This window comes from Pinus tabuliformis, chromosome 3_1, assembly GCF_031772625.1.
Source record: "Pinus tabuliformis cultivar Carrire ecotype Pingquan chromosome 3_1, CPIR1, whole genome shotgun sequence".
Classification (NCBI taxonomy): domain Eukaryota; kingdom Viridiplantae; phylum Streptophyta; class Pinopsida; order Pinales; family Pinaceae; genus Pinus; species Pinus tabuliformis.
Window position 1 is genome coordinate 409892699 of NC_142301.1, and position 12141 is coordinate 409904839.

Below are 12141 nucleotides of genomic sequence, written 5' to 3' on the forward strand. Positions count from 1 at the left end.
TGGAAATGCCACACCATTTAAGGTACAAGTTAATTTTGAAATCCCCATATTCAAGGGTCAGATAGACGTAGATGCCGTCGATAAATGGTTAAATGTGCTAGAGGGTTATTTTTTTGTTGATGATTTTTCCAGTCGGGAAAAGATTATTTTCGCTCTTCTCAAAGCAGCCCCCCACGTCAAGGATTGGTGGGAAAACTACTGCGAGCAGAAGGATGAAAATACAGGCTCACTATTTTCAGTCGCACCGACTTGGGATTCATTCCGAGATGCCATCAAGGAGCAGTACTACCCTGTCGGAAGCTATGAGGATCAATACATAAAGTGGACCATGCTATGGCAGGGAAGGGACCAAGACGTACCAGAGTTTACCAATATTTTCCATACCCTTCGCACAAAGTTGGGTATCAAGGATACAGAGCAGCATTTGGTACTCAAATACCGTGGCTATCTGCACAAGTACATCCAAGAAGAAATAGAATTCCTGAACATCTCCTCGCTCGGCATGGCATACCAATATGCCGTCAAGGTCGAGCAAAAGTTTAAACAGAAGAAGCGAGACTTTGGGTCTGCGAATCTGAAACAAGGGAAAGGTGCCCCCAAACCACAGAACAAAGGACAAAGCCAAGGCGGGGCGGCCCAAGACAACCCGCCAAAGCTGCAAGCAAAGAACAGTGCCGCGAAGCTGAAAAAGGACACCGGAAAGTGGTGTGAGTTCCATAAGAGCTCCACTCACAACACAAGTGAGTGTCGGGCCAAGCAGTCACTGGTGGCCGAGCTAAAGGTTTCAGAATCAGATGCATGTTCTGACTCTGAGTCAGAACCCGATAAGGGGAATGACAAAGGGAAGCAGATTATCGATGCGGAGCCCAACGCCACCGTTGCCACCACGAAGATCCAGAAAGAGGAACCTGAAGATCCAGAGGAGGAGGAGCGTCTCTTCCACTCCCAGATGTGGGTAAAGGGCTCCCCGCTATACTTCATTATCGACAGCGGGAGCCAAAAGAACCTCATTTCGGCAGAGGTCGTGAAACGGCTGGGCTTACCGACCACAGCACATCCACAACCATACACCATTGGGTGGCTGCACCAAGGACGGGATCTTCGCGTGAGCCAACAGTGTCACCTTCCATACAACATCAAGCCCTTCACGGATGAGGTATTGTGTGACATTGCTCCCCTTGAAGTTTGTGATGTGTTATTAGGACAACCATACTTGTGGAAGCGACATGTTGTGTATGAGTCAAGGCCCCGTGCTGTTATTTTTACTTTGGGAAATAAGTTGTACAGGATACCAGAGGTAGCACCGCCTACTGCCATCTCTTTGGTTACTGCAAAACAATGCAGTAAGCTCATTTCCAAAACGGGAAGTTTGTTTTCCTGATGATACGCCCTCAAGAAAAGAAGAAGATGGTGGCCACGACCTCCAGACAGGGCCCCTCCGCACGACAACTACAAATGGACAAGGTCGTGGAGGAGTATGAGGACATCTTCGCCTCCCCCACAGGGGTTCCTCTGCACTATCAGGTCAAGCACTCCATTGATCTGACCCCAGGTTCGCCGCTGCCCAATGGACCAATCTATCGGTGCTCTGTTCTAGAGAATGGTGAAATGAAGAGGCAGATTCAGGAGCTGCTGCAAAAAGGTCACATTCGTCTGAGTTCATCGCCCTGTGGGAGCCCGATCGTGCTGGTACAAAAGAAGGATGGGACTTGGAGACTCTGTATTGACTATCGGGCGCTGAACAAGATCACTGTCCGTAATAGGTACCCAATCCCACGGATTGATGACCTCCTGGACCAACTAAAGGGGGGAAAATATTTCAGCAAGATCGATTTGAAGTCAGGATATCACCAGGTGCCAATCGAACCCTCCGATGTGTGGAAGACTACCTTCAAAGCCAAGGAGGGCCTTTTCGAATGGTTGGTTATGCCTTTCGGATTGACGAATGCTCCTGCAACCTTCATGAGGCTAATGGACGACATCTTGCGGCCATTCACCAACTCATTTGTAGTGGTATACTTGGATGACATCTTGATCTTTAGCAAGACATGGGAAGAGCACCTCCACCACATCCGACAGGTTCTCGAAACACTGCGACAACACAAGTTATGTGCCAATTTCGAGAAATGCACTTTTGGCATGACCCAGGTTCAGTATCTGGGATACATTATTGATGAACGGGGGGCGCATGTGGATCCAGCCAAGATCCAAGTCATTCGGGATCGGCCATCTCCAACCACTCTGACAGAGCTTTGCAGCCTTCTAGGCCTTGCCAACTTCTACCGCAGGTTCGTGTTGGGATTTTCTCATATCACTTGGCCCTTGAGTCAGGTCACCAAGGGAGGAGCGAAAGAAAATTTTTTTTGGTCTAAATCTCAACAGAAGGCATTCACAGAGTTGAAAGATCGACTCTGCACAGCACCAGTTCTTGCGTTACCAGACTTGCAACAACCTTTTGAGGTCGAGACAGATGCCTCTGACTGTGCTATTGGGGCAGTCCTTACTCAACACGGGCATCCAGTGGCATATCACAGTGAGACACTTTCAGACACAGTCCGGAAGTATCCCACTTATGACAAAGAGATGTATTCCATTGTGCAGGCCTGCCGACAATGGAAGCATTACATTTTGGGGAAGGAAATGGTCATCCACACAGACCACCGACCCCTGCAGTTCATACAGACCCGAGGGAAATTGCAGAATGATCACCATCAGAAGTGGTCCACATACCTGCAACAGTTCCATTTGAATATCAAGTATAAGAAGGGCAGCACCAATAATGTTGCAGATTGCCTTAGTCGACCACCGATCATGGCGCTAACCACCATGCTCAACTCTTGTGGGCACGAGACTTCTGATTGGCCACTGCTCTACAAAAGCGACCCGGAATTCGGCCACACATACCAGACACTCTTGCAGGGTCAGCACGTTCCAGATTTTCACCTCCAGGACGACCTGTTATGCCACCTGGGTCACCTTTGTGTTCCTTCAAGCAAGCATGCCAAGATGATTTGGGAAGCAAACTACAGTCGGGCCGTTGGGCATTTTGGGGTCGAAAAAACCATGGCAGTACTACAGAAATATTTCTATTGGCTGAATCTTCGACAGGATGTCGGGAAGTACATTAGATCATGCACTGCTTGCGCCATTGCCAAACCAACCATCAAGAAGCAAGGCCTCTATACCCCGCTGCCTACCCCTGGTCGACCTTTGGAATCCATCTCCATGGATTACATGTCAGGCCTCCCTTCCACTAGGCATGGAAATGACTGTGTTTTTGTGGTCGTCGACAGGTTCTCGAAGATGGCCATTATGGCGGCCTGCAAGAAGAATATCACAGCAGAAGCCACTGCTAAACTCTTCTTTGAACGAGTATGGGTACACTTTGGGATCCCACAGTCTATCATTTCAGATCAGGACAGCAGGTTCCTCAGTACATTTTGGTCTAGCCTCTGGTCGATGCTGGACACCAAACTCACTAAGTCCACAGCTTTCCATCCTCAAATTGATGGCCAGACTGAGGTCGTCAACAGGATGATCGTACACATTCTGCGCATGTACAACTCAAAGCATCCACGCACATGGGACGAGAGCCTCCCCTATGTTCAGCACAGCTACAACCGGGCTCTCCACAGCTCGACTGGCCACAGCCCTTTCCAGGTGGGATTGGGATTCCAGCCACTATGTCCCATCGATGTGGCCATGCCATTTGCAGCTACTCACGCAGATTCTGCTCATGTCCAGTCCGAAACAGATAAGGCAAATAGCTTCATTGAGCACATCCAACATATTCGCCAGCAGGTCCATGACATTCTGGAGAAATCAAATGCCAAGTACAAGCAACGACATGATCAACATCGGGTGCCACACAAGTTTCAAGTGGGCGACAAAGTCTGGTTGCATTTGCAGAAGGAACGCCTTACCGGAGCCTATCGAAAACTCAGACCACTTTGATATGGCCCTTACACCATTACCAAGGCTGTGGGAGACAATGCATTTGAGCTCAGCATTCCCCCATTCCTTGGCCTGCACCCGATGTTCAATGTCGACCGCCTTCGGCCATACTTTCCACCATTACTAGACACGTCCGACATTGCAGAACAACTCACACCCACAGAGTTAAATCCAACTTGCATGGAACAAGTTGCAACTGATCGGATCATGGACACACAGATCAAGCACACTCGCCAGCAGAATATCCAACTGTATCGAGTTGTCAAAGCAGGACAACTTCTTCACCAGGGCAAGTGGCTCACTAGGGACCAAGTGCAGCAGAAGTTCCCTCATCTCATGGAGGAACTCAACGCAATGGGGACCATTGCTTCCTAAGGGGGGAGGAATGATCCAGGTGGATATTGGTGGCCACCCGCTAATTCCACTTGGATCCCCTCTAGTGCTTCTTACAGTTTGTTTCAGTTTCCTTAATTATAGCACAGTTTATTATTTTTAGCAGTTTTTCGGGTCCTAAACTTCCAGAGCCGTTTTGAGGCCCTAAACGACGTTTTTTGGGAAATCTACCGCCAGCGATTCTTCTGACAAAAAACATCTTTTCCGTCGTAGTCCTCGGAGAGATCTTTCCAACGGACTATCATGCACGTCAAACGGAGATAGTACGACCAATTCGCGACCCCAGGAAGTTGATGTACCAACTTACCCAAAAACGGGGCCCACAATTTGGCGTTTCATCTTCTAGGGTTAGGTTTTGGAATGTGAAGGGTTTTCCATTGTTTCTCAACAATAAATAGGCCTCCGAGCCTCATTGTAAGACGGTTCAGAGGCATGTAGCCACCACATCTCTTCTCAGAGATAAGCTACCATCGCCCTAGATGGTTTATTTCCATTTCTGTTTGTAAGCATATTTCAGTATTTTACAGTAATGAATTAAGGTATTATTTCCGCTGCATAGCTGTCTTTATGGTTATCTCTGTATTTTATTGCGTTCCTGTTAAATCCGGATCAAGGAAGATCATTAACATGAAATGTTTCTTGGCTTGTAATATAATTACTACATTTTGGCCCCCAATAATATATGTGAGGCTACTTTTTGGTTGTTACATGTGGAGCTTCCCTTTGGCTAAAAAAACATCGATGACAAAGGTCCATTGCAACGAAATTGGACATCATCAAAGAGGAATTCAGCAAAAGAAGTAGAGGACATGGGAGCAATTGGTACAATGAGCGGATAACTATTAGAGAAACATTGAGTCACCATAATTTCTTGTGTATTTAGATTCACTTAAAATTAACTAGTCACAAAAATTACCTTTTTTTTTTACTAATATTTTCATATATACAGAAATACTAAAAATGCAATTTCAGACCAATTATTCAAACTAATAATTATCTCACAGCCATAATTTATAATTAAATAATATAATATGATTAATATTATAGGACACAACTATAAGGTCCAACTGTGAGGGGCATTGTGACAATATATGTACACCTCATTGTATTAGACAATCATCTCTTCGAGTGTGACATCGATCCAATGAAATGTACTCCCGTAGGCCATTCTGGGATTGAATTTTTTTCTTTCAATGGACAAGTGGTGATATATTTTTAAGCCTTAGTGTTCTTATTCCATAAGGTTTTGAAACTATTCACATATAACACCTTCATTCAACCAAGTGAGGTACTCATCTCGGAAAGTTGAATCATTTTGCCTCCACAATTGAATATGATGTTGGATCAATCTCATGATCCTAAAAACATTAGTCGTAATAACCATGAGCTTTTACAATGGGCAAAAGAATATCCAAATTTAACATGACTCTTTTAGAACAAGTAATAAGGATATTTTTTACACTATTTTTTTTTTCCATTTGTTTTCACAAGTTATCTGTTGCCTAATATTTTTAAGATGTAACTTTGTTGGTATGATTGTGCCTAAGGTTTTTTTGAAGGTTGAATACTAAGTTCGTAAAGTGTTATTTTATATGGTAATGTTTTATTTTCTTTTTTTATACATGTCAGCTAGCCACATAGTGGCCACTGTCGAATGTTGAGGTATATGTCATATAAATCTTCTATAGTCTACTTTATTTTATATTCTAGTATTCATCATCTTTCATGTCTTATAATCTGCATTGTATCTTCTTTCATTTTCAGGAGAGGAACTAAATATTGATGGTAAGAAGCAACAATTGAGGAAAGACGAGAACAATAACACTGGAGTGACAAATGAAAAATGAGAGAGAGAAGAGAATATATCTAGTGATACTCTTATTGCCAATATATTGCATAAGACACACCCATAGAGACTGATGGTCAAGTCTTCAGAGTTGGTGAATTCAATTGCAATTTTTTTGCAATATAGTGATAATGTTTTCAAATGATGAAACAATATTTCATGTGTAAATTGTAGTCCAACTGATATTAAGTTGGAAACTCATGTTGTAATACTTGATATTTTATATAATAAAATTTATATGGTTGAAATTAATTTTATTTTCACTTGATATTATTTAGTCTTTTAATTAGCATATGTAACTTTTCGTTATCATATTGGATAAACATTCACATTGCATGACATTTTTTAATTTTAGTCCCAAAATCATACTAATTAATTTATGTTGATTAATAATGAATACATAAAATCAATCTAAAACTACTAAATTAGTAGTTTATATTAATTAGTGATGAACAAGAATAAAATGAATATATGACTAAATTATTTGTGTATAATGATTATGAATGAAATTAAATGAAATAAATAGAAACCACTAGCTCATTCATTTATATAATGATTATGAAAATACCAAAAAAAGATAAATGACTACTACAAAATGATAATTTTTTTATTAAAATGATGACAAAGTTTTTCATATATACGACTATTAGTAGCTAATTTACAGTATCTTATAACACGACTAAAATTTAGTCAAATTTCTTTTATCATTAATTGGTTTCAAATGATGACTAAAATTTACATATATATGACTATTAGTAGGTAATTTACAGTATCTTATAACATGACCAACATTTTGGGCATATTTCTTTGGTCATTAATTGGTTTCCTCAAAGATTCATATAGTAATATATTTTGTTGTATATTTGGTCATTAATTGCGACAATTAATGACTAAACCAATGAAAAATTAAAGAACAAATTTATGACTAAATATACTACTAGATGATATAATGAGGAAACTAATTAATGACTAAGCTAAAAATGACTAAAATTTGGTCGTGTTATAAGATACTGTAAATTAGCTACTATTGGTCACCGACTAAAAAATGGTCGTTTATATGAAAATTTTAGATGTTTTTTTAGTAACTAATTAGCCATTTTGTACTACTGGTACCACAAATATTTAAACTTTCCTACCCCCAAGGCAAATTTGTCTTGATCATAGACTAGGACAAGGTCGCATTCAGAAAAAATTCTAGGACATATAACTTTATTGTATTGAGTTTTTACGCAATTCTTATGAGATTCGTTGATTATGGACGCATCTCAACACTGCTCCTTAAAATGTTCTAAATGAATGAGGCAATATTCAATACTATAAGTGTGGAGAAGAAGTTCAAAAACCAGTTTAAGGGAAGGAATTCCACATTCTACAAGAAAAATAGATTCCAACCTGTAAACTAGTTGAAGAGGAGTAAAACCAGTGGCAATCTTAACTGACATTCAATATGCCCAAAGTGTCGGATATAACATGATGTGCCAATTGGATATATCTTTGTTAATAATCTTTTACTAGATTATTTTAAAGGATTTGTTCATGACTTAGACTTGTCCATTGGCGTGAGGATAATACGAAGATGAATGCTCCTGCCGAAAACCCAACATGAGAGCCAATTCAGAAATCATTTGATTTTGGAAATGACTGCCATGGTCAGTGAAAATCTCTTTAGGAATACCAAGGAAAATATGGAGATGAATGCTCCTGTCGAAAACCCAACTTGATTGAAGAGAAGCAAGGCTAATGTTTCACCATCATTTTTTAAAGTAGGCATAGCGTCAACCCACTTAGTGAAGTAGTCTACAACTATGATGATATACTTGTGATTTCCTACCGAAGGTGGATTACAAGTAGTAAAATAAATACGCCACTTTGTGAAAGGACTGATGGTGATCACAGGGAAAAATGGAGCTGGATGTGCATGCATTTTCTGAGTATAAACCTGACATGGATGGCATCTCTTTACCACTTCAATACAATCTTTCAAAATCAAGGGCAAAAAGTAGCCTGCTCGCAAAATATTTTGGGATGTAGAAAGCCTAGATAGCTGACCACCACAAGCTCCACTATGGAAATCACTAAGCACGAACCCAACTTCTTCGAAGGTTAAACAATGTCTGAGGATTGAATCAACCCTCTGGTGATATAAAGTCTTACATATATCAATATAACTTTTAGCGAGGTGACACAATTTTCTACATTCGTCCTTGGAAAAAGAGACTAGAAATTTCAAATTCTTCAGATATATGATGATATCTTCTAACTTAGTAACCGGAGAACCCACAGTAAAAACCATTTTTCATCAACGTTTCAAATCCCAACAGGGATCCATCATCAGGACTTCTTTGAATGATGATAGTAGAAGAGCTTGAATGAGGGTTTTAAATAGTTTTTAATAGTTTTGAGGTGAGAAGATTTAAATGGATGTCGGCCTGTTTTAATTATTTTTATTTATTATTTCCTTATTTTCAATTAATTTTAAGTTGTTAAAGAATTTTTAAAAAAACTATTTATTAATGTAATAATAAATAAATAATTTGATTATTTTAATCTTTAAATTTATTATTAAGGGTTTAATTTAGTTAATAGATTCAATAGTAGATCTAAATAATAATTAATCAAAATTATTGTAATAAATATTAAATATTAGTACTAGTATTCAATATATATTAATAATTATTAAATATCCATATTAATATTCCATATATATTAATAATAATATATGAATATATAAATATTTAAATTATTATTATTAGTAAATTAATATTAATATATTAATATATTAATATTAATAATAATACTATAATTAATAATAATATTAATGCTAATGTTAATGTGTTAATAATAATTAACAATTAAAAACTAATAATTAATTATTAAAGACTAATAATCAATATTAATAGTTAATATTTTAATTATTAATATTAAAATATTAGTATTATTAATTATTAATATTAAAATAATACCCATACCAAGGATCTTGCGAGGAAATAAGAAATAAATGTTCATCAGGAAAAGTTTCCTCATAAACGATTTCTTCCTCACAAGGCAACTTCGAGATCAACTCTGCAAACACTAAATATTTCTTAGACTTAGCCGACATGAATTCGAGGTCGAATTCTTGTAAAATGAAAATCCATCTGTTATATTTTCCCCCAATCACTCGCCTACTAAGAACAAACTGAAATGGATTGACGACTGCTAAGACAAAAGTTTTTTGAAGCAGAATGTAATGTCTAAGCCGCTAGACAACATGGACCACTGCTAAAGCTAATTTCTCGATGGGAGAATAGCACAGTTTAGGACCTACCAAGCCTTGGCTCAGATAGTATATTACGTGCTCACATAAGACATCATCTTCCTGAACCAAAACCATATGAATAGTTGATTTTGCTGCAACCAGATACAAGAGTAAATCTTTGCTATAATTAGGCAGACTCAACAAAGGAGCAGAGGTTAATGCTTTTTCAGAGCATCAAAAGAGCATTGCATGAAATCATCCCGTAGAAATGGGACCCCTTTCGTAATCAATCTCATAAATCCTTTTGTGATCTCGGCATAATTGGCTATAAATCTACTCAAGAAAATTTCTTTTCCTTGGAGACTCTAAAGTTGATGTATAGAGGTCGGGGGAGGCAACTGAAGTATTGCCTCAACCTTGAAGGGATCTACATGGATCATCTCAGTCGACACGATGAATCCCAACTACCAACTGGATGTGATGAAAACACACTTATTCAAATTCAACCGAATTCTATAAAAATGACATCGTTTAAAAATCAATTGAAGATGTTTAGGATGATCAATTCTCCTTCAAGAATGAGAAACTAAATCACCGAAGTAAGCTTCGATAATGTGCTTCATATCGTGAAAAGCATATCACATGGACCGCTAAAAAGTAGCTCATTTTTTACGCCAAAAGGCATCTTTTTATATGCAAATGTACACCAGGGACAAATAAAAGTCGTCTTATGCTAATCCTCTAGATGGATAGTAATTTGATTATAACTAGAGAATCCATCCATAAACGAGAAAATTTCATTACCCGCACATTCATCAATAATCTTATCAATAGAGGGCATGTGGTAATTGTACTTAGGACAAACCTTATTTAAGTCCCTAAAGTCAATGCATACATGGATCATTCCTTGCTTTTTGTCTATAGGGATTCGATTAGAGACCCCACTCAGTTAAAGGAATGGGGTATACGAAACCCACATTAAGAAACTTCTCAACTTCAGCTTTGATAGCTGCTACTTTTTTAGGGTCTACCAGTCAAAGTTTCTGACGAATAGATTTTTCATGTTCATATGTCTTCATCTCATGATGGACTATAGATGGATATATTCTAGGCATTTCCTCATAAGACCAACCAAACACATCATGAAACTCTTTAAATAGATTGATATAATTTTTAACTTCTTCAGGGGAATAATCAACTCCAATGAAGACATTTTCAATAATGTTGGTATTCCTAGAGATGTTGACTAGAATAGTTTGTGAGCTAACAAACATATTACCTTTGGCAGAAAACTGTATTGGAGCCAAAGGGTTTAAAAATGCATGAACATCACTAGTAGAAGGACTGGACAAACTTGATTCTACTTCCTGCAAATGAGGGAGGAAATACGAATGACGATGCAAATCATTACATGGTCTTTTAACACCTGTCATTTCTTTTAGAATTTCTTCTTAATGTGGCAAGACAATATCTAAGCAATCTCGAGAAGAAGTCGAATCTAGAGTCTAGGTGAGATCCACATCCCCATCCAGCTCCTCTGGTGAGAAAGTAGTAGGATTAGAGTCTGCAGTGTTAACAATAAACTAATAAGAAATTTTTGTTGCAGATATAGGACATGCCATTGCACCTACCTGTCCCTCATGTAATGTGGTTGTAGATGAGGGTAAGGGCGAAGGATCTAAAACATAATGAGTTCTAAAGAACTCTCTTCGAGAAGTTTTCTTGGAGGGTGAAATATCATTAATTCTAGTTGTAGGAACAAGAATATCAAAGGTACCCATTAAGGAAGAGTACATTCCAACTCCTAAATTCTCTATAGGTTTCTTGGGATTATCTACTAGCGTAACACTAGATTCAAAAGATGTGTGGGAGTCAATGAGAGAAGAATCCATCTGATCAACCTTTACAATTCTCCCTTCATGAGGAAAACAAACGATGTGAAATAATAACGATATAATAGCATGCATCTCATAAATCCAATTCCTACCTAAAAGGAGATTGTAATCCAAATTTGTGTCAACTATTTCTACCTCAATATTTACCACCTACCCCTAACACAGATGGGAAGGGTTAGAATAATCTCATGTGGTCTATCAGAATGAGCATCAAATATCGTCAATAGAGTAGGTGAAGGAACAACCTGAGATGATCCAATAGCCTTCCAACTTGATATGGACATTACCCATGTGGAAGCTCCCTCATATATGATAGTTCGAAAGACATTGGTCTTTTGATATGTAGAAGTAATATGAAAATCCATATGATGTGGGAGTCTCTTCTTTATGTTTGACATATCGAATGTAAGCACAAGGGAATTTTTTGGATCAACTGCTCTGACCGCGGTGAGTAATGTACTCCTTTATGTAGGGCATGACTAGAGTACCTCTAACGCCGACATAGCAAGAGGACTCTGAGCCAAATCTTCTACAATCAAGTAGTTCTGGGCTGCCTTAGCATTATGGTTAATGGTTGAGCATTTTGTGGAGCCTTTTGGTATCTGAGGTATAAACTCAACTATGGGCCTCTCGGTATCGAGTGGCTTCTAAGCATCAAGAGAAGACTTAGCCTTAGACATTTCTTATTTACCATAATTACATGAACATGTAGCAACGTCAATATATGAATCCATCATGTAAATATTTGATGTATTTTCCCCTTCCTAGTTGCCCCTAGTGGGGGTATCAGTACTAAAGTTTGTGCCAGCAAGTTA